The sequence below is a fragment of the Nelumbo nucifera genome, chromosome 2, assembly GCF_055504915.1.
Source record: "Nelumbo nucifera cultivar China Antique chromosome 2, China Antique-T2T, whole genome shotgun sequence".
In the NCBI taxonomy this organism is placed as follows: domain Eukaryota; kingdom Viridiplantae; phylum Streptophyta; class Magnoliopsida; order Proteales; family Nelumbonaceae; genus Nelumbo; species Nelumbo nucifera.
Window position 1 is genome coordinate 104,271,834 of NC_142650.1, and position 23,201 is coordinate 104,295,034.

A 23,201-nucleotide genomic window follows, 5' to 3' on the forward strand; every position below is an offset into this window, starting at 1 on the left:
TTTATTTATTATTTTTAATTTACTACAACAATTTCCATCACAATTAACAAATGGGCATTTTCCTCAAATGGTAGAATGCCTGCTCTACATGCAAGAGGTACGGAGATCGATACCCCGTATCTCCAAATTAATTTTATCTTCACAACTCACCAATATTTTTTAAGGTGTTTTGATCTTTTCAGGAATTTCTTATTTTCTTTCATATACATTTATTATTTTAATTTTTTGTCGATTTAATTTTATTACAACAATTACCATCATAATTAACCAATGGGGACGTAACTGAAATGGTAGAGTGCTTGGTTTGCGTGCAAGAGGTACGTGGATCGATACACCGCATTTCCAAATTATTTTTATCCTCACAACTCACCATTATATTTTAGGGTGTTTTGGTCTTTTTAGGAATTTCCTATTTTCTTTATTTTTATTTTTTATTTTTAATTTTTTTAAGTTTAATTTGTTATAACGATTACAATCATAGTTAAGAACTGGGGATGTATCTCAAATGGTAGAGTTCTCGCTTTGCATGTTAGAGGTACGTGGTTCGATACATGTATTTCCAAATCATTTTTGTCCTCACAACTCGCCAATATATTTTATGGTGTTTTGCTCCTTTCAGGAATTTCATTTTTTAGGTTTAATTTATTATAACGATTACTATCATAGTTAAGAAATGGGGATGTATCTCAAATGGTAGAGTTCTCGCTTTGCATGTTAGAGGTACGTGGTTCGATACATGCATTTCCAAATCATTTTTGTCCTCACAACTCGCCAATATATTTTATGGTTTTGCTCTTTTAAGGAATTTCTTATTTTCTTACTTATTCATTTATTATTTTTAATTTTTAATTTTAATTTATTACAAAAATTACGATCATAATTAACGATTGGGGACGTAGCTCAAATAGTAGAGCTCTAGCTTTGCATGCAAGAGGTTCGAGGTTCGTTACCCCGCATCTGAAAATTATTTTTATACTCTCAATTGACCAATATATTTTAAGATGTTTTGATCTTTTGAGGAATTTCTTATTTGCTTTCATTTTTATTTATTAATTTTAATTTTAATTTTAATTTGTTACAAATATCACTATCATAATTAACAAATGGGGAAGTAGATTAAATGGTAGAGCGCTTGTTTTGCATGCGAGAGGTATGGGTTTCAGTATACCGCATCTCCAAATTATTTTTATCCTCACAAATGAACAATATATTTTAGGGTGATTTGATATTTTCAGGAAATTCTTATTTTCTTTGATTTTTCTTTATTATTTTTATATTTTTTAGTTTTAATTTATTATAACAATTACTATCATAATTAACAAGTGGGGAAGTAGATTAAATGGTAGTGCGATTGTTTTGCATGCGAGAGGCCTGGGTTTCATTACACCGCATCTCCAAATTATTTTTATCCCCACAAATGAACACTATTTTTGGGTGATTTGATATTTTCAGGATTTTCGTATTTTCTTTCGTTTTTATTTATTATTTTGTATTTATCAAATTTGAATTTCTTACCACAATTATTATCTTAATTAACAAATGGGGATGTAGCTCAAATGGTAGAGCGCTTGCTTAGCTTGCGAGAAGTACGAGGTTCAATACCCCGCATCTCTAAATTATTCTTACCTCACAACTCAGCAATATATTGTAGGGTGTTTTAATAATTTTTCATAAATTTCTTATTTTCTTTCATATTTTTTTATTATTTTTAGTTTTTTAATTTTATTGTATTGCAACAATTACTATCATGACTAACAAATGGGTATGTAGCACAAACGGTAGAGTGCCCTCTTTGCGTGTTAATGGTACGGGGTTCGATCCCCCGCATTTCCAAATTATTTTTATCCTCACAACTCATCAATATATTTGAGGGTGTTTTGATCTTTTCAGTAATTTCTTATTTTCTTTCATACATATTTACTATTTTTAACTTATTATAACAATTACTCTCATTATTAACAAATGGGGATGTAGCTGAAACGGTAGAATGCTCGCTATGCATGCAAGAGGTACAGCAACCGATACCCCGCATCACCAAATTATTTTTATCCTCACAATTCACCAATATTTGTTAAGGTGTTTTGATATTTTCTAGAATTTCTTATTTTCTTTAATATTTATTTATTATTTTTAATTTTTAATTTTAATTTATTACAACAATTTCTATCATAATTAACAAACGGAGACGTAGCTCCAACGGTAGAGCGCTTGCTTTGCATGCAAGAGGTACGGGGATGGATAAACTGCATCTCCAAATTTTTTTTATCATCACAACTGACCAATATATTTAAGGGTGTTTTGATCATTTCAGGAAATTCTAATTTTCTTTCATTTTTATTTATTAATTTAAATTCTTTTCGGTTTAATTTATTATGACGATTAGTATCATAATAACAAATGGGGATGTTGCTCAAATGGTAGACCACTTGCTTTACATGCAAGAGGTACGGGGATCGTTACACCGCATTTCCAAATTATTTTTATCCTCACAACTCACCAATATATTTTAGAGTGTTTAGATCATTTTAGGAATTTCTAATTTTCTTTCATATTTATTTATTATTTTTAATTTTTAAGATTAATTTATTACAACAATTGCTATCTTAATTAACAAATGGGGATGTAGCTCAAACGGTAGAGTGCTCGCTTAGCATGCGAGAGGTATGGGGTTCGATACCCCGCATCTCCAACTTATTTTTATCCTCACAACTCACTAATATATTTTAGGGTGTTTTGATATTTTCTGAAATTTTTTATTTTCTTTCATTTTTATTTATTATTTTTAATGTCTTACAACATTTACTATTATAATAATCAAATGGAGATGTAGCTCAAATGGTAGAGCGCTCGCTTTGCATGCGAGAGGTACGGGGTTCGATACCCCGCATCTCCAAATTACTTTTATCCTCATAATTCATCAATATATTTTAGGGTATTTTGATATTTTTTCAGGAATTTCTTATTTTCTTCCATATTTATTTATTATTTTTAATTTACTACAACAATTTCCATCACAATTAACAAATGGGCATTTTACTCAAATGGTAGAATGCCCGCTCTGCATGCAAGAGGTACGGAGATCGATACCCCGTATCTCCAAATTATTTTTATCTTCACAACTCACCTATATTTTTTAAGGTGTTTTGATCTTTTCAGGAATTTCTTATTTTCTTTCATATACATTTATTATTTTAAAATTTTGTCGATTTAATTTTATTACAACAATTACCATCATAATTATCAAATGGGGACGTAACTGAAATGGTAGAGTGCTTGCTTTGCTTGCAAGAGGTACGGGGATCGATACACCGCATTTCCAAATTATTTTTATCCTCACAACTCACTGATATATTTTAGAGTGTTTAGATCTTTTTAGGAATTTCTAATTTTCTTTCATATTTATTTATTATTTTAAATTTTTAAGATTAATTTATTACAACAATTTATATCTTAATTAACAAATGGGGATGTAGTGCAACCGGTAGAGTGCTCGCTTAGCATGCGAGAGGTACGGGGTTCGATACCCCGCATCTCCAACTTATTTTTATCCTCACAACTCACTAATATATTTTAGGGTGTTTTGATATTTTCTGGAATTTTTTATTTTCTTTCATTTTTATTTATTATTTTTAATGTTTTACAACATTTACTATTATAATAATCAAATGGGGATGTAGCTCAAATGGTAGAGCGCTCGCTTTGCATGCGAGAGTTTCGATCTTCGATACCCCGCATCTCAAAGTTTCTTTCTTCCTCCCAACTCACCCATATATTTAAGAGTGTTTTGATCTTTTTAGGAATTTCTTATTTTCTTTGATTTTTCTTTATTATTTTTATTTTTTTTAGTTTTAATTTATTATAACAATTACTATCATAATTAACAAATGGGGAAGTAGATTAAATGGTGGAGCGCTTATCTTGCATGCGAGAGGTATGGGTTTCAGTACACCACATCTCCAAATTATTTTTATCCTCACAAATGAAATATATTTAAGGGTGATTTGATATTTTCAGGAATTTCTTTTTTTCTTTCATTTTTATTTATTATTTTGAAATTATCAAATTTGAATTTCTTACAACAATTACTATCTTAATTAACAAATGGGGATGTAGCTCAAATGGTAGAGCGCTTGCTTAGCTTGCGAGAGGTACGAGGTTCAATACCCCGCATCTCTAAATTATTCTTACCTCACAACTCAGCAATATAATGTAGGGTGTTTTAATAATTTTTCATAAACTTTTTATTTTCTTTCATATTTATTTATTATTTTTAACTTTTTAATTTTAGTGCTCTACCGTTTGAGCAACATCCCCATTTGTTAATTATGATAGTAATCGTTATAATAAATTAAACCGAAAAAATTTTAAAATAATAAATAAAAATGAAAGAAATTTAGAATTTACTGAAACAATAAAAATACCCTTAAATATATTGGTCAGTTGTGATGATAAAAATAATTTGGAGATGCTGTTTATCCATCCCCGTACCTCTTGCATGCAAAGCAAGCGCTCTACCGTTTGTGCTACGTCCCCGTTTGGTAATTATGATAGTAATTGTTGTAATAAATTATAATTAAAAATTAAAAATAATAATTAAATATTAAAGAAAATAAGAAATTCCAGAAAAGATCGAAACACCTTAACATATATTGGTGAATTGTGAAGATAAAAATATATCGGTCGCTGTACCTCTCGCATGCATAGCGAGCATTCTACCGTTTGAGCTACATCCCCATTTGTTAATAATGAGAGTAATTGTTATAATAATTTAAAAATAGTAAATATGTATGAAAGAAAATAAGAAATTACAGAAAAGATCAAAACACCCTCAAATATAGATGAGTTGTGAGGATAAAAATAATTATTTATTTTTTTAGTGTCTTACAATATTTACTATTATAATAATCAAATGGGGATGTAGCTCAAATGGTAGAGCGCTCGCTTTGCATGCGAGAGGTACGGGGTTCGATACCCCGCATCTCCAAATTACTTTTATCGACATAAGCCATCAATATATTTTAGGGTATTTTGATCTTCTTTCTGGAATTTCTTATTTTCTTCCATAATTATTTAGTATTTTTAATTTACTACAACAATTTCTATCACAATTAACAAATGGGCATTTTGCTCAAATGGTAGAATGCTTGCTCTGCATGCAAGAGGTACGGGGATCGATACCCCGTATCTCCAAATTATTTTTATCTTCACAACACACCAATATGTTTTAAGGTGTTTTGATCTTTTCAGGAATTTCTTATTTTCTTTCATATACATTTATTATTTTCAAATTTTGTCGGTTTAATTTATTACTACAATTACCATTGTAATTAACAAATGGGGACGTAGCTGAAATGGTAGAGTGCTTGCTTTGCTTGCAAGAGGTAGGGGATCGATACACCGCATTTCCAAATTATTTTTATCCTCACAACTCACCAATATATTTTAGGGTGTTTTGGTCTTTTCAGGAATTTCCTATTTTCTTTGATTTTTATTTTTTATTTTTTATTTTTTTAAGTTTAATTTCATATAACGATTACTATCATAGTTAAGAAATGGGGATGTATCTCAAATGGTAAAGTTCTCGCTTTGCATGTTATAGGTACGTGGTTCGATACATGCATTTCCAAATCATTTTTGTCCTCACAACTCGCCAATATATTTTATGGTGTTTTGATCTTTTCAGGAACTTCTTATTTTCTTACTTATTCATTTAGTATTTTTAATTTCTAATATTAATATATTGCAAAAATTACTATCATAATAAACGATTAGGGACGCAGCTCAAATAGTAGAGCGCTAGCTTTACATGCAAGAGGTTCGGGGATCGTTACCCCGCATCTGAAAATTATTTTTATACTCTCAACTCACCAATATATTTTAGGGTGTTTTTATCTTTTGAGGAATTTCATATTTTCTTTCATTTTTATTTATTAATTTTAATTTTAATTTTAATTTATTACAAATATCACTATCATAATTAACGAATGGGGACGTAGCTCATATAGTAGACCGCTCGTATTGCATGCGAGAGTTTCGATCTTCGATACCCCCCATGTCAAAGTTATTTTTATCCTCCCAACTCACCAATATATTTAAGAGTGCTTTGATCTTTTAAGAATTTCTTATTTTCTTTGTTTTTTCTTTAATAATTTTTATTTTTTTTAGTTTTAATTTATTATAAGAATTACTATCATAACAAACAAATGGGGAAGTAAATTAAATGGTAGAGTGCTTGTTTTGCATGCGTGAGGTAAGGGTTTCAGTACACCGCATCTCGAAATTATTTTTATCCTCACAAATGAACAATATATTTTAGGGTGATTTGATATTTTCTAGAATTTCTTCTTTTCTTTCATTTTTATTTATTATTTTGACTTTATCAAATTTTAATTTATTAAACAATTACTATCTTAATTAACAAATGGGGATGTAGCTCAAATGGAAGAGCGCTTGCTTAGCTTGCGAGAAGTATGAGGTTCAATACCCCGCATCTCTAAATTATTCTTACCTCACAACTCAGCAATATAATGTAGGTTGTTTTAATAATTTTCATAAATTTCTTATTTTCATTCATATTTATTTATTATTTATTTTTTTTTAAATTTATTGTATTGCAACAATTACTATCATGACTAACAAATTGGTATGAAGCACAAATGGTAGAGTGCCCTCTTTGCATGTTAATGGTACGGGGTTCGATACCCCGCATTTCCAAATTATTTTTATCCTCACAACTCATCAATATATTTGAGGGTGTTTCGATCTTTTCAGTAATTTCTGATTTTCTTTCATACGTATGTACTATTTTTAACTTATTACAACAATTACTCTCATTATCAACAAATGGGGATGTAGCTCAAACGGTAGAATGCTCGCTATGCATGCGAGAGGTACAGCGACCGAATACCCCGCATCTCCAAATTTTTTTTATCTTCACAATTCACCAATATATGTTAAGGTGTTTTGATCTTTTCTGGAATTTCTTATTTTCTTTAATATTTATTTATTATTTATTATTTTTAATTTTAATTTATTACAACAATTACTATCATAATTAACAAATGGGGATGTAGCTCGAATGGTAGAGCGCATACTTTGCATTCAAGGGGTACGGGGATCGTTACACCGCATTTCCAAATTATTTTTATCCTCACAACTCACCAATATATTTTTGGGTGTTTTTGAACTTTTCAGGAATTTCTTATTTTCTTTCGTTTTAATTTATTATTTTTAATTTTTTATTTATTGTATTACAACAGCAACCATCATAACTAACAAATGGGAATGTAGAAAAACAGAAGAGGGCACGCTTTGCATGTTAGAGGTACGGGGTTCGATAAACCACATCTCCAAATTATTTTTATCCTCACAACTCACCAATATATTTTAAGGTGTTTTGATCTTTTCCGGAATTTCTTATTTTCTTTCATATTCATATATAATTTATTAGTTTTAATTTTAATTTATTAAAACAATTATTTTCATAATTAGCAAACGGGGACGTAGCTCAAATGGTAGAGCGCTTGCTTTGCTTGCAAGAGGTACGGGGATGGATAAACTGCATCTCCAAATTATTTTTACCATCACAACTGACCAATATATTTTAGGGAGTTTTGATCATTTCAGGAAAATCTAATTTTCTTTCATTTTTATTTATTATTTTAAATTTTTTTCGGTTTAATTTATTATAACGATTACTATCATAATTAACAAATGGGGATGTTGCTCAAACGGTAGAGCACTTGCTTTGCATGGAAGAGGTACAGGGTTCGATACACCGCATTGCCAAATTATTTTTATCCTCACAACTCACCAATATATTTTAGAGTGTTTAGATCTTTTTAGGAAATTCTTGTTTTATATCATATTTATTTATTATTTTTAATTTTTAAGTTTAATTTATTACAACAATTACTATCTTAATTAACAAATGGGGATGTAGCTCAAACGGTAGAGTGCTCGCTTAGCATGCGAGAGGTACGGGGTTCGGTACCCCGCATCTCCAACTTATTTTTATCCTCACAACTCACTAATATATTTTAAGGTGTTTTGATCTTTTCAGGAATTTCTTATTTTCTTTCATATTCATTTATTATTTATTAGTTTTAATTTTAATATATTAAAACAATTACTTTCATAATTAACAAACGGGGACGTAGCTCAAACGTTAGAGCGCTTGCTTTGCATGCAAGAGGTACGGGGATGGATAAACCGCATCTCCAAATTATTTTTATCATCACAACTGACCAATATATTTTAGGGTGTTTTGATCATTTCAGGAAATTTTAATTTTCTTTCATTTTTATTTATTATTTTAATTTTTTTTTGGTTTACTTTATTATAACAATTTCTATCATAATTAACAAATGGGCATGTTGCTCAAACGGTAGAGCACTTGCTTTGCTTGCAAGAGGTACGGGGATCGATACACCACATTTCCAAAATATTTTTATCCTCACAACTCACCAATATATTTTAGAGTGTTTAGATCTTTTTAGGAATTTCTTATTTTCTTTCATATGTATTTATTATTTTTAATTTTTAAGTTTAATTTATTACAACAATTACTATCTTAATTAACAAATGGGGATGTAGCTCAAATGGTAGAGTGCTCGCTTAGCATGCGAGAGGTACGGGGTTCGATACCTCGCATCTCCAACTTATTTTTCTCCTCACAACTCACTAATATATTTTAGGGTGTTTTGATCTTTTCTGGAATTTTTTAGTTTCTTTCATTTTTATTTATTATTTTTATTGTCTTACAACATTTACTATTATAATAATCAAATGAGGATGTAGCTCAAATGGTAGAGCGCTCGCTTTGCATGCGAGAGGTACGGGGTTCGATACCCCGCATCTCCAAATTACTTTTATCCTCATAAGCCATCAATATATTTTAGGGTATTTTGATCTTTTCTGGAATTTCTTATTTTCTTTCATATTTATTTATTATTTTTAATTTGTTCCAACAATTTCTATCAAAATTAACAAATGGACATTTTGCTCAAATGGTAGAATGCCCGCTCTGCATGCAAGAGGTACGGGGATCGATACCCCGTATCTCCAAATTATTTTTATCTTCACAACTCACCAATATCTTTTAGGGTGTTTTGGTCTTTTCTAGAATTTCCTATTTTCTTTCATTTTTATTTTTTTTTTAATTTTTTTAGGTTTAATTTATTATAATGATTACTATCATAGTTAAGAAATGGGGATGTATCTCATATGGTAGAGTCTCGCTTTGCATGTTAGAGGTACGTGGTTCGATACATGCATTTCCAAATCATTTTTGTCCTCACAACTCGCCAATATATTATATGGTGTATTGATCTTTTCAGGAATTTCTTATTTTCTTACTTATTCATTTATTATTTTTAATTTCTAATATTAATATATTGCAAAAATTACTATCATAATTAACGATTGGGGATGCAGCTCAAATAGTAGAGCTCTAGCTTTGCGTGCAAGAGGTTCGAGGTTCGTTACCCCGCATCTGAAAATTATTTTTATACTCTCAACTCACCAATATATTTTAGGGTGTTTTGATCTTTTTAGGAATTTCTTATTTTCTTTCATTTTTATTTATTATTTTTAATATTAATTTTAATTTATTACAAATATCACTATCATAATTAACGAATGGGGACGTAGCTCATATAATAGACCTCTCGCTTTGCATGCCTGAGTTTCGATCTTCGATACCCCGCATGTCAAAGTTATTTTTATCCTCCCAACTCACCAATATATTTAAGAGGGTTTTGATATTTTTGAGAATTTCTTATTTTCTTTGATTTTTCTTTATTTTTTTTTATTTTTTTACTTTTAATTTATTATAACAATTATTATCATAATTAACAAATGGGGAAGTAGATTATATGGTAGAGCGTTTGTTTTGCATGCGAGAGGTATGGATTTCAGTACACCACATCTCGAAATTAGTTTTATCCTCACAAATGAACAATATATTTTAGGGTGATTTGATATTTTCTGGAATTTCTTATTTTCTTTCATTTTTATTTATTATTTTGAATTTATCAAATTTTAATTTATTATACAATTACTATCTTAATTAACAAATGGGGATGTAGCTCAAATGGAAGAGCGCTTGCTTAGCTTGCGAGAAGTACGAGGTTCAATACCCCGCATCTCTAAATTATTCTTACCTCACAACTCAGCAATATAATGTAGGTTGTTTTAATAATTTTCCTAAATTTCTTATTTTCTTTCGTATTTATTTATTATTTATTATTTTTAATTTTATTGTATTGCAACAATTACTATCATGACTAACAAATGGGTATGTAGCACAAATGGTAGAGTGCCCTCTTTGCATGTTAATGGTACGGGGTTCGATACCCCGCATTTCCAAATTATTTTTATCCTCACAACTCATCAATATATTTGAGGGTGTTTTGATCTTTTCAGTAATTTCTTATTTTCTTTCATATGTATCTACTATTTTTAACTTATTACAACAATTACTCTCATTATTAACAAATGGGGATGTAGCTCAAACGGTAGAATTCTCGCTATGCATGCGAGAGGTACAGCGACCGTTACCCCGCATCTCCAAATTATTTTTATCTTCACAATTCACCAATATATGTAAGGTGTTTTGATCTTTTCTGGAATTTCTTATTTTCTTTAATATTTATTTATTATTTATTATTTTTAATTTTAATTTATTACAACAATTACTATCATAATTAACAAATGGGGATGTAGCTCGAATGGTAGAGCGCATACTTTGCATTCAAGGGGTACGGGGATCGTTACACCGCATTTCCGAATTATTTTTATCTTCACAACTCACTAATATATTTTTGGGTGTTTTTGAACTTTTCAGGAATTTCTTATTTTCTTTCATTTTTATTTATTGATTTTAATTTTTAATTTATTGTATTACAACAGCAACTATCATAACTAACAAATGGGGATGTAGCTAAACAGAAGAGGGCTCGCTTTGCATGTTAGTGGTACGGGGTTCGATAAACCACATTTCCAAATTATTTTTATCCTCACAACTCACCAATATATTTTAAGGTGTTTTGATCTTTTCTGGAATTTCTTATTTTCTTTCATATTCATATATAATTTATTAGTTTTAATTTTAATTTATTAAAACAATTATTTTCATAATTAGCAAACGGGGACGTAGCTCAAATGGTAGAGCGCTTGCTTTGCTTGCAAGAGGTACGGGGATGGATAAACTGCATCTCCAAATTATTTTTACCATCACAACTGACCAATATATTTTAGGGAGTTTTGATCATTTCAGGAAAATCTAATTTTCTTTCATTTTTATTTATTATTTTAAATTTTTTTCGGTTTAATTTATTATAACGATTACTATCATAATTAACAAATGGGGATGTTGCTCAAACGGTAGAGCACTTGCTTTGCATGCAAGAGGAACGGGGTTTGATACACCGCATTGCCAAATTATTTTTATCCTCACAACTCACCAATATTTTTTAGAGTGTTTAGATCTTTTTAGGAAATTCTTGTTTTATATCATATTTATTTATTATTTTTAATTTTTAAGTTTAATTTATTACAACAATTACTATCTTAATTAACAAATGGGGATGTAGCTCAAACGGTAGAGTGCTCGCTTAGCATGCGAGAGGTACGGGGTTCGATACCCGCATCTCCAACTTATTTTTATCCTCACAACTCACTAATATATTTTACGGTGTTTTGATCTTTTCTGTAATTTTTTATTTTCTTTCATTTTTATTTGTTACTTTTAATGTCTTACAACATTTACTATTCTAATAATCAAATGGGGATGTAGCTCAAAAGGTTGAGCGCTCGCTTTGCATACGAGAGGTACGGGGTCCGATACCCCGCATCTCCAAATTACTTTTATCCTCATAAGCCATCAATATATTTTAGCGTATTTTGATCTTTTCTGGAATTTCTTATTTTCTTTCATATTTATTTATTATTTTTAATTTGTGACAACAATTTCTATCACAATTAACAAATGGGCATTTTGCTCAAATGGTAGAATGCTTGCTCTGCATGCAAGAGGTACGGGGATCGATACCCCATATCTCCAAATTATTTTTATCTTCACAACTCACCAATATTTTTTAAGGTATTTTGATCTTTTCAGGAATTTCTTATTTTCTTTCATATACATTTATTATTCTAAATTTTTGTCGGTTTAATTTATTACAACAATTACCATCGTAATTAACCAATGGGGACGTAACTGAAATAGTAGAGTGCTTGCTTTGCTTGCAAGAGGTACAGGGATCGATACACCGCATTTCCAAATTATTTTTATCCTCACAACCCACCAATATATTTTAGGGTGTTTTGGTCTTTTCAGGAATTTCCTATTTTCTTTCATTTTTATTTTTTATTTTTAATTTTATTAGGTTTAATTTCTTATAGCGATTACTATCATAGTTAAGAAATGGGGATGTATCTCAAATGGTAGAGTCCTTGCTTTGCATGTTAGAGGTACGTGGTTCGATACATGCATTTCCAAATCATTTTTGTCCTCACAACTCGCCAATATATTTTATGGTGTTTTGATCTTTTCAGGAATTTCTTATTTTCTTACTTATTCATTTATTATTTTTTATTTCTAATATTAATATATTGCAAAAATTACTATCATAATTAACGATTGGGGACGCAGCTCAAACAGTAGAGCTCTAGCTTTGCATGCAAGAGGTTTGAGGTTCGTTACCCCGCATCTGAAAATTATTTTTATACGCTCAACTCACCAATATATTTTAGGGTGTTTTGATCTTTCGAGGAATTTCTTATTTTCTTTCATTTTTATTTATTATTTTTAATTTTAATTTTAATTTATTACAAATATCACTATCATAATTAACGAATGGGGACATAGCTCATATATTAGACCGCTCGCTTTGCATGCGAGAGTTTCGATCTTCAATACCCCGCATGTCAAAGTTATTTTTATCCTCCCAACTCACCAATATATTGAAGAGTGTTTTGATCTTTCTAAGAATTTTTTATTTTCTTTGATTTTTCTTTATTATTTTTATTTTTTTTTGTTTTAATTTATTATAACAAATACTATCATAATTAACAAATGGGGAAGTAGATTAAATGGTAGAGCGCTTGTTTTGCATGCGAGAGGTATGGGTTTCAGTACATCGCATCTCGAAATTATTTTTATCCTCACAAATGAACAATATATTTTATGGTGATTTGATATTTTCTTTCATTTTTATTTAATATTTTGAATTTATCAAATTTTAATTTATTAAACAATTACTATCTTAATTAACAAATGAGGATGTAGCTCAAATGGAAGGGTGCTTGCTTAGCTTGCGTGAAGTACGAGGTTCAATACCCCGCATTTCTAAATTATTCTTACCTCACAACTCAGCAATATAATGTAGGTTGTTTTAATAATCTTCCTTAATTTCTTATTTTCTTTCGTATTTATTTATTATTTTTATTTTTTTTATATTGCAACAATTACTATCATGACTAACAAATGGGTATGTAACTCAATTGGTAGAGTGCCCTCTTTGCATGTTAATGGTACGGGGTTCGATACCCCGCATTCCCAAATTATTTTTGTCCTCACAACTCATCAATATATTTGAGGGTGTTTTGATCTTTTCAGTAATTTCTTATTTTCTTTCATACGTATTTACTATTTTTAACTTATTACAACTATTACTGTCATTATTAACAAATGGGGATGTAGCTCAAACGGTAGCATGCTCGCGATGCATGCGAGAGGTACAATGACCGATACCCCGCATATCCAAATTATTTTTATCTTCATAATTGACCAATATATGTTAAGGTGTTTTGATCTTTTCTGGAATTTCTTATTTTCTTTAATATTTATTTATTATTTATTATTTTTAATTTTAATTTATTACAACAATTACTGTCATAATTAACAAAGGGGGATGTAGCTCGAACGGTAGAGCGCATACTTTGCATTCAAGGGGTACGGGGATCGTTACACCGCATTTCCAAATTATTTTTATCCTCACAACTCACCAATATACTTTTGGGTGTTTTTGAACTTTTCAGTAATTTCTTATTTTCTTTCATTTTTATTTATTATTTTTAATTTTTAATTTATTGTATTACAACAGCAACTATCATAACTAACAAATGGGGATGTAGCAAAACAGAAGAGGGCTCGCTTTGCATGTTAGAGGTACGGGGTTCGATAAACCACATTTCCAAATTATTTTTATCCTCACAACTCACCAATATATTTTAAGGTGTTTTGATCTTTTCAGGAATTTCTTATTTTCTTTCATATTCATTTATTACTTATTACTTTTAATTTTAATTTATTAAAACAATTACTTTCATAATTAACAAACGGGGACGTAGCTCAAATGGTAGAGCGCTTGCTCTGCATGCAAGAGGTACGGGGATGGATAAACCGCATCTCCAAATTATTTTTATCATCAGAACTGACCAATATATTTTAGGGTGTTTTGATCATTTCAGGAAATTCTAATTTTCTTTCATTTTTATTTATTATTTTAATTTTTTTTCGGTTTAATTTATTATAATGATTAATATCATAATTAACAAATGGTGATGTTGCTCAAACGGTAGAGCACTTGCTTTGCATGCAAGAGGTATGGGGATCGATACACCGCATTTCCAAATTATTTTTATCCTCACAACTCACCAATATATTTTAGAGTGTTTTGATCTTTTTAGGAATTTCTAATTTTCTTTCATATTTGTTTATTATTTTTAAATTTTAAGTTTAATTTAGTACATCAATTACTATCTTAACTAACAAATGGGGATGTAGCTCAAACGGTAGAGTGTTTGCTTAGCATGCGAGAGGTACGGGGTTCGATACCCCGCATCTCCAACTTATTTTTATCCTCACAACTCACTAATATATTTCAGGGTGTTTTGATCTTTTCTGGAATTTTTTGTTTTCTTTCATTTTTATTTATTATTTTTAATGTCTTACAACATTTACTATTATAATAATCAAATGGGGATGTAGCTCAAATGGTAGAGCGCTCGCTTTGCATGCGAGAGGTACAGGGTTCGATACCCCGCATCTCCAAATTACTTTTATCATCATAAGCCATCAATATATTTTAGGGTATTTTGAAAATTTTCAGGATTTTCTTATTTTCTTACATATTTATTTATTATTTTTAATTTGTTACAACAATTTCTATCACAATTAACAAATGGGTATTTTGCTAAAATGGTAGAATGCCCGCTCTGCATGCAAGAGGTATGGGGATCGATACCCCGTATCTTCAAATTATTTTTATCTTCACAACTCACCAATATGTTTTTAGGTGTTTTGATCTTTTCAGGAATTTCTTATTTTCTTTCATATACATTTATTATTTTAATTTTTTGTCGGTTTAATTTATTACAACAATTACCATCATAATTAACAAATGGGGATGTAACTGGAATGGTAGAGTGCTTGCTTTGCTTGCAAGAGGTACGGGGATCGACACACCGCATTTCCAAATTATTTTTATCCTCACAACTCACCAATATATTTTATGGTGTTTTGGTCTTTTCAGGAATTTCCTATTTTCTTTCATTTTTATTTTTTATTTTTTATTTTTTTAGGTTTAATTTATTATAACGATTACTATCATAGTTAAGAAATGGGGATGTATCTCAAATGGTAGAGTTCTCGCTTTGCATGTTAGAGGTACGTGGTTCGATACATGCATTTCCAAATCATTTTTGTCCTCACAACTCGCCAATATATTTTATGGTGATTCGATCTTTTTAGGAATTTCTTATTTTCTTACTTATTCATTTATTATTTTTAATTTCTAATATTAATTTATTACCAAAATTACTATCATAATTAACGATTGGGGACGCAGCTCAAATAGTAGAGCTCTAGCTTTGCATGCAAGATGTTCGAGGTTCGTTACCCCGCATCTGAAAATTATTTTTATACTCTCAACTCACCAATATATTTTAGGGTGTTTTGATCTTTCGAGGAATTTCTTATTTTCTTTCATTTTTATTTATTATTTTTAATTTTGATTTTAATTTATTTCAAATATCACTATCATATTTAACGAATGGGGATGTAGCTCATATAGTAGACCGCTCGCTTTGCATGCGAGAGTTTCGATCTTCGATACCCCGCATCTCAAAGTTATTTTTATCCTCCCAACTTACCAATATATTTAAGAGTGTTTTGATATTTTTAAGAATTTCTTATTTTCTTCGATTTTTCTTTATTATTTTTATTTTTTTTAGTTTTAATTTATTATAACAATTACTATCATAATTAACAAATGGGGAAGTAGATTAAATGGTAGAGTGCTTGTTTTGCATGCGAGAGGTATGGGTTTTAGTACACCACATCTCGAAATTATTTTTATCCTCACAAATGAACAATATATTTTAGGGTGATTTGATATTTTCAGGAATTTCTTATTTTCTTTCATTTTTATTTATTATTTTGAATTTATCAAATTTTAATTTATTAAACAATTACTATCTTAATTAACAAATGGGGATGTAGCTCAAATGGAAGAGCGCTTGCTTAGCTTGTGAGAAGTACGAGGTTCAATACCCCACATCTCTAAATTATTCTTACCTCACAACTCAGCTATATAATGTAGGGTGTTTTAATAATTTTCATAAATTTCTTATTTTCTTTCATATTTATTTATTATTTATTATTTTTAATTTTATTGTTTTGCAACAATTACTATCACGACTAACAAATGGGTATGTAGCACAAACGGTAGAGTGCCCTCTTTGCATGTTAGTGGTCCGGGGTTCGATACCCCGCATTTCCAAATTATTTTTATCCTCACAACTCATCAATATATTTGAGGGTGTTTTGATCCTTTCAGTAATTTCTAATTTTCTTTCATACATATTTACTATTTTTAAATTTTTACAACAATTACTCTCATTATAAACAAATGGGGATGTAGCTCAAATGGTAGCATGCTCGCTATGCATGCTAGAGGTACAGCGACCAATACCCCACATATCCAAACTATTTTTATCTTCACAATTCACCAATATATGTTAAGCTGTTTTGATCTTTTCGGGAATTTCTTATTTTCTTTTATATTTATTTATTATTTATTATTTTGAATTTTAATTTATTACAACAATTACTATCATAATTAACAAATGGGGATGTAGCTCGAATGGTAGAGTGCATACTTTGCATTCAAGGGGTACGGGGATCGTTACACCGCATTTCCAAATTATTTTTATCCTCACAACTCACCAATATATTTTTGTGTGTTTTTGAACTTTTCAGGAATTTCTTATTTTCTTTCTTTTTTATTTATTCTTTTTAATTTTTAATTTATTATATTACAACAGCAACTATCACAACTAACAAATGGGGATGTAGCAAAACAGAAGAGGGCTCGCTTTGCATGTCAAAGGTACGGGGTTCGATAAACCACATTTCCAAATTATTTTTATCCTCACAACTCACCAATATATTTTAAGGTGTTTTGATCTTTTCAGGAATTTCTTATTTTCTTTCATATTCATTTATTATTTATTATTTTTAATTTTAATTTATTAAAACAATTACTTTCATAATTAACAAACGGGGATGTAGCACAAACGGTAGAGAGCTTGCATTGCACGCAAGAGGTACGGGGATGGATAAACCGCATCTCCAAATTATTTTTCTCATCACAACTGACCAATATATTTTAGGGTGTTTTGATCTTTTGAGGAATTTCTTATTTTCTTTCATTTTTATTTTAATTTATTACAAATATCACTATCATAATTAACGAATGGGGACGTAGCTCATATAGTAGACCGCTCGCTTTGCATGCGAGAGTTTCGATCTTCAATACCCCACATGTCAAAGTTATTTTTATTCTCCCAACTCAACAATATTTTTAAGAGTGTTTTGATCTTTTTAAGAATTTCTTATTCTTTGATTTTTCTTTATTATTTTTATTTTTTTTAGTTTTAATTTATTATAACAATTACTGTCATAATTAACAAATGGGGAAGTAGATTAAATGGTAGAGCGCTTGTTTTGCATGCGAGAGGTATGGGTTTTAGTACACCGCATCTCGAAATTATTTTTATCCTCACAAATGAACAATATATTTTAGGGTGATTTGATATTTTCTGGAATTTCTTATTTTCTTTCATTTTTATTTATTATTTTGAATTTATCAAATTTTAACTTATTAAACAATTACTCTCTTAATTAACAAAGGGGGATGTAGCTCAAATGGAAGAGCAATTGCTTAGCTTGCGAGAAGTACGAGGTTCAATACCCCGCATCTCTAAATTATTCTTACCTCACAACTCAGCAATATAATGTAGGTTATTTTAATAATCTTCCTAAATTTCTTATTTTCTTTCTTATTTATTTATTATTTATTATTTTTAATTTTATTGTATTGCAACAATTACTATCATGACTAACAAATGGGAATGTAGCACAAATGGTAGAGTGCCCTCTTTGCATGTCAATGGTACGGGGTTCGATACCCCGCATTTCCAAATTATTTTTATCCTCACAACTCATCAATATATTTGAGGGTGTTTTGATCTTTTCAGTAACTTCTTATTTTCTTTCATACGTATTTACTATTTTTAAATTTGTACAACAATTACTCTCATTATAAACAAATGGGGATGTAGCTCAAATGGTAGCATGCTCGCTATGCATGCTAGAGGTACAGCGACCAATACCCCACATATCCAAACTATTTTTATCTTCACAATTCACCAATATATGTTAAGGTGTTTTGATCTTTTCTGGAATTTCTTATTTTCTTTAATATTTATTTATTATTTATTATTTATTATTTTAATTTATTACAACAATTACTATCATAATTAACAAATGGGGATGTAGCCCGAATGGTAGAGTGCATACTTTGCATTCAAGGGGTACGGGGATCGTTACACCGCATTTCCAAATTATTTTTATCCTCACAACTCACCAATATATTTTTGTGTGTTTTTGAACTTTTCAGGAATTTCTTATTTTCTTTCTTTTTTATTTATTATTTATTATTTTTAATTTATTGTATTACAACAGCAACTATCATAACTAACAAATGGGGATGTAGCAAAACAGAAGAGGGCTCGCTTTGCATGTTAAAGGTACAGGGTTCGATAAACCACATTTCCAAATTATTTTTATCCTCACAACTCACCAATATATTTTAAGGTGTTTTGATCTTTTCAGGAATTTCTTATTTTCTTTCATATTCATTTTCTATTTATTATTTTTATTTTTAATTTATTAAAACAATTAGTTTCATAAATAACAAACGGGGATGTAGCTCAAACGGTAGAGAGCTTGCTTTGCACGCAAGAGGTACAGGGATGGATAAACCGCATCTCCAAATTATTTTTATCATCACAACTGACCAATATATTTTAGGGTGTTTTGATCATTTCAGGAAATTCTAATTTTCTTTCATTTTTATTTATTATTTTAATTTTTTTTCGGTTTAATTTATTATAACGATTACTATCATAATTAACAAATGAGGATGTTGCTCAAACGGTGGAGCACTTGCTTTGCATGCAAGAGGTACGGGGATCGAAACACTGCATTTCCAAATTATTTTTTTCCTCACAACTCACCAATATATTTTAGAGTGTTTAGATCTTTTTAGGAATTTCTAATTTTCTTTCATATTTATTTATTATTTTTAAATTTTAAGTTTAATTTATTACAACAATTACTATCTTAATTAACAAATGGGGATGTAGCTCAAACGGTAGAGTGCTTGCTTAGCATGCGAGAGGTACGGGGTTCGATACCCTGCATCTCCAACTTATTTTTATCCTCACAACTCACTAATGTATTTTAGGGTGTTTTGATCTTTTCTGGAATTTTTTATTTTCTTCCATTTTTATTTATTATTTTTAATTTCATACAACATTCACTATTATAATAATCAAATGGGGATGTAGCTCAAATGGTAGAGCGCTCGCTTTGCATGCGAGAGGTACGGGGTTCGATACCCCGCATCTCCAAATTACTTTTATCCTCATAAGCCATCAATATATTTTAGGGTATTTTGATCTTTTCAGGAAATTCTTATTTTCTTTCTTATTTATTTATTATTTTTAATTTATTACAACAATTTCTATCACAATTAACAAATGGGCATTTTGCTGAAATGGTAGAATGCCCGCTCTACATGCAAGAGGTACGGGGATCGATACCCTGTATCTCCAAATTATTTTTATCTTCACAACTCACCAATATGTTTTAAGGTGTTTTGATCTTTTCAGGAATTTGTTATTTTCTTTCATATACATTTTTTATTTTAAATTTTTGTCGGTTTAATTTTATTACAACAATTACCATCATAATTAACAAATGGGGACGAAGCTTAAAAGGTAGAGTGCTTGCTTTGCTTGCAAGAGGTACGGGGCTCGATACACCGCATTTCCAAATTATTTTTATCCTCACAACTCGCCAATATATTTTATGGTGTTTTGATCTTTTCAGGAATTTCTTATTTTCTTACTTATTCATTTATTATTTTTAATTTATTACAAAAATTACTATCATAATTAACGATTGGGGACGTAGCTCAAATAGTAGAGCTCTACCTTTGCATGCAAGAGGTTCGAGGTTCGTTACCCCGCATCTGAAAATTATTTTTATACTCTCACCAATATATCATAGGGTGTTTTGATCTTTTGAGGAATTTCTTATTTTCTTTCATTTTTATTTATTAATCTTAATTTTAATTTTAATTTATTACAATTATCCCTATCAAAATTAACGAATGGGGACGTAGCTCATATAGTTGACCGCTCGCTTTGCATGCGAGAGTTTCGATCTTCAATACCCCGCATCTCAAAGTTATTTTTATCCTCCCAACTCACCAATATATTTAAGAGTGTTTTGATCTTTTTAAGAATTTCTTATTTTCTTAGATTTTTCTTTATTATTTTTATTTTCTTAGTTTTAATTTATTATAACAATTACTATAATAATTAACAAATGGGGAAGTAGATTAAATGGTAGAGCGCTTGTTTTGCATGCGAGAGGTATGGGTTTCAGTACACCGCATCTCCAAATTATTTTTATCCTCACAAATGAACAATATATTTTAGGGTGATTTAATATTTTCAGGAATTTCTTATTTTCTTTCATTTTTATTTATTATTTTAAATTTATCAAATTTGAATTTATTACAACAATTACTATCTTAATTAACAAATGGGGATGTAGCTCAAATGGTAGAGCGCTTGCTTAGCTTGCGAGAAGTACGAGGTTCAATACCCCGCATCTCTAAATTATTCTTACCTCACAACTCAGCAATATAATGTAGGGTGTTTTAATAATTTTTCATTAATTTCTTATTTTTTTCATATTTATTTATTATTTTTAATTTTTAATTTTATTGTTTTGCAACAATTACTATCATGACTAACAAATGGGTATGTAGCACAAACGGTAGAGTGCCCTCCTTGCATGTTGATGGTACGGGGTTTGATACCCCGGATTTCCAAATTATTTTTATCCTCACAACTCGTCAATATATTTGAGGGTGTTTTAATCTTTTCGGTAATTTCTTATTTTCTTTCATACGTATTTACTATTTTTAACTTATTACAACAATTACTCTCATTATTAACAAATGGGGATGTAGCTCAAACGGTAGAATGCTCGCTATGCATGCGAGAGGTACAGTGACCGATACCCCACATCTCCAAATTATTTTTATCTTTACAATTCACCAATATATGTTAAGGTGTTTTGATCTTTTCTGGAATTTCTTTTTTTCATTAATATTTAATTATTATTTATTTATTTTTAATTTTAATTTATTACAACAATTACTATCATAATTAACAAATGGGGATGTAGCTCGACCGGTAGAGCGCATACTTTGCATTCAAGGGGTACGGGGATCGTTACACCGCTTTTCCAATTATTTTTATCCTCACAACTCACCAATATATTTTTGGGTGTTTTTGAACTTTTCAGGAATTTCTTATTTTCTTTTGTTTTTATTTATTATTTTTAATTTTTAATTTATTGTATTACAACAGCAACTATCATAACTAACAAATGGGGATGTAGCAAAATTGAAGAGGGCTCGCTTTGCATGTTAGAGGTACGGGGTTCGATAAACCGCATTTCCAAATTAATTTTATCCTCACAACTCACCAATATATTTTCAAGGGTTTTGATCTTTCAGGAATTTCTTATTTTAATTCATATTCATTATTATTTATTATTTTTAATTTTATTTTATTAAAACAATTACTTTCGTAATTAACAAACGGGGATGTAGCTTAAATGGTAGAGCGCTTGCTTTGCATGCAAGAGGTACGGGGATGGATAAACCGCATCTCCAAATTATTTTTATCATCACAACTGACCAATATATTTTAGTGTGTTTTGATCATTTCAGGAAATTCTAATTTTCTTTCATTTTTATTTATTATTTTAAATTTTTTTTTGGTTTAATTTATTATAACGATTACTATCATAATTAGCAAATGGGGATGTTGCTTAAACGATAGAGCACTTGCTTTGCTTGCAAGAGGTATGGGGATCGATACACCGCATTTCCAAATTATTTTTGTCCTTCCAACTCACCAATATATTTTAGAGTGTTTAGATCTTTTCAGGAATTTCTAATTTTCTTTAATATTTATATATTATTTTTAATTTTTAAGTTTAATTTATTACAACAATTACTATCTTAATTAACAAATGGGGATGTAGCTCAAACGGTAGAGTGCTCGCTTAGCATGCGAGAAGTATGGGGTTCAATTCCCCTCATCTCCAACTTATTTTTATCCTCACTACTCACTAATATATTTTAGGGTGTTTTGATCTTTTCTGGAATTTTTTATTTTCTTTCACTTTTATTTATTATTTTTAATGTCTTACAATATTTACTATTATAATAATCAAATGGGGATGTAGCTCAAATGGTAGAGCGCTCGCTTTGCATGTGAGAGGTACGGGGTTCGATACCCCGCATATCCAAATTACTTTTATCCTCATTAGCCATCAATATATTTTAGGGTATTTTGATATTTTCAGGAAATTCTTATTTTCTTTCATATTTATTTATTATTTTTAATTTATTACAACAATTTCTATCACAATTAACAAATGGGCATTTTGCTGAAATGGTAGAATGCCCGCTCTGCATGCAAGAGGTACGGGGATCGATACCCCGTATCTCCAAATTAATTTTATCTTCACAACTCACCAA

The 23,201-nt window shown here is 29.7% G+C and overlaps 7 non-coding genes across 7 annotated transcripts; all 7 read left to right on the forward strand.

The window, feature by feature from the left end:
• The first annotated feature begins 2,616 nt into the window (after positions 1-2,616).
• On the forward strand, positions 2,617-2,689 carry TRNAA-AGC (transfer RNA alanine (anticodon AGC)). The gene has a single exon. It is a non-coding gene; the product is annotated as a tRNA-Ala (tRNA).
• A 131-nt stretch (positions 2,690-2,820) lies between these two features.
• Positions 2,821-2,893, forward strand: TRNAA-UGC (transfer RNA alanine (anticodon UGC)). Its single transcript has one exon. It is a non-coding gene; the product is annotated as a tRNA-Ala (tRNA).
• A 2,018-nt stretch (positions 2,894-4,911) lies between these two features.
• TRNAA-UGC (transfer RNA alanine (anticodon UGC)) lies at positions 4,912-4,984 on the forward strand. The gene has a single exon. It is a non-coding gene; the product is annotated as a tRNA-Ala (tRNA).
• Positions 4,985-8,585: 3,601 nt separating this feature from the next.
• Positions 8,586-8,658, forward strand: TRNAA-AGC (transfer RNA alanine (anticodon AGC)). The gene has a single exon. It is a non-coding gene; the product is annotated as a tRNA-Ala (tRNA).
• Positions 8,659-14,781: 6,123 nt separating this feature from the next.
• Positions 14,782-14,854, forward strand: TRNAA-AGC (transfer RNA alanine (anticodon AGC)). The gene has a single exon. It is a non-coding gene; the product is annotated as a tRNA-Ala (tRNA).
• A 131-nt stretch (positions 14,855-14,985) lies between these two features.
• Positions 14,986-15,058, forward strand: TRNAA-UGC (transfer RNA alanine (anticodon UGC)). Its single transcript has one exon. It is a non-coding gene; the product is annotated as a tRNA-Ala (tRNA).
• A 4,852-nt stretch (positions 15,059-19,910) lies between these two features.
• On the forward strand, positions 19,911-19,983 carry TRNAA-UGC (transfer RNA alanine (anticodon UGC)). The gene has a single exon. It is a non-coding gene; the product is annotated as a tRNA-Ala (tRNA).
• Positions 19,984-23,201: the final 3,218 nt, after the last annotated feature.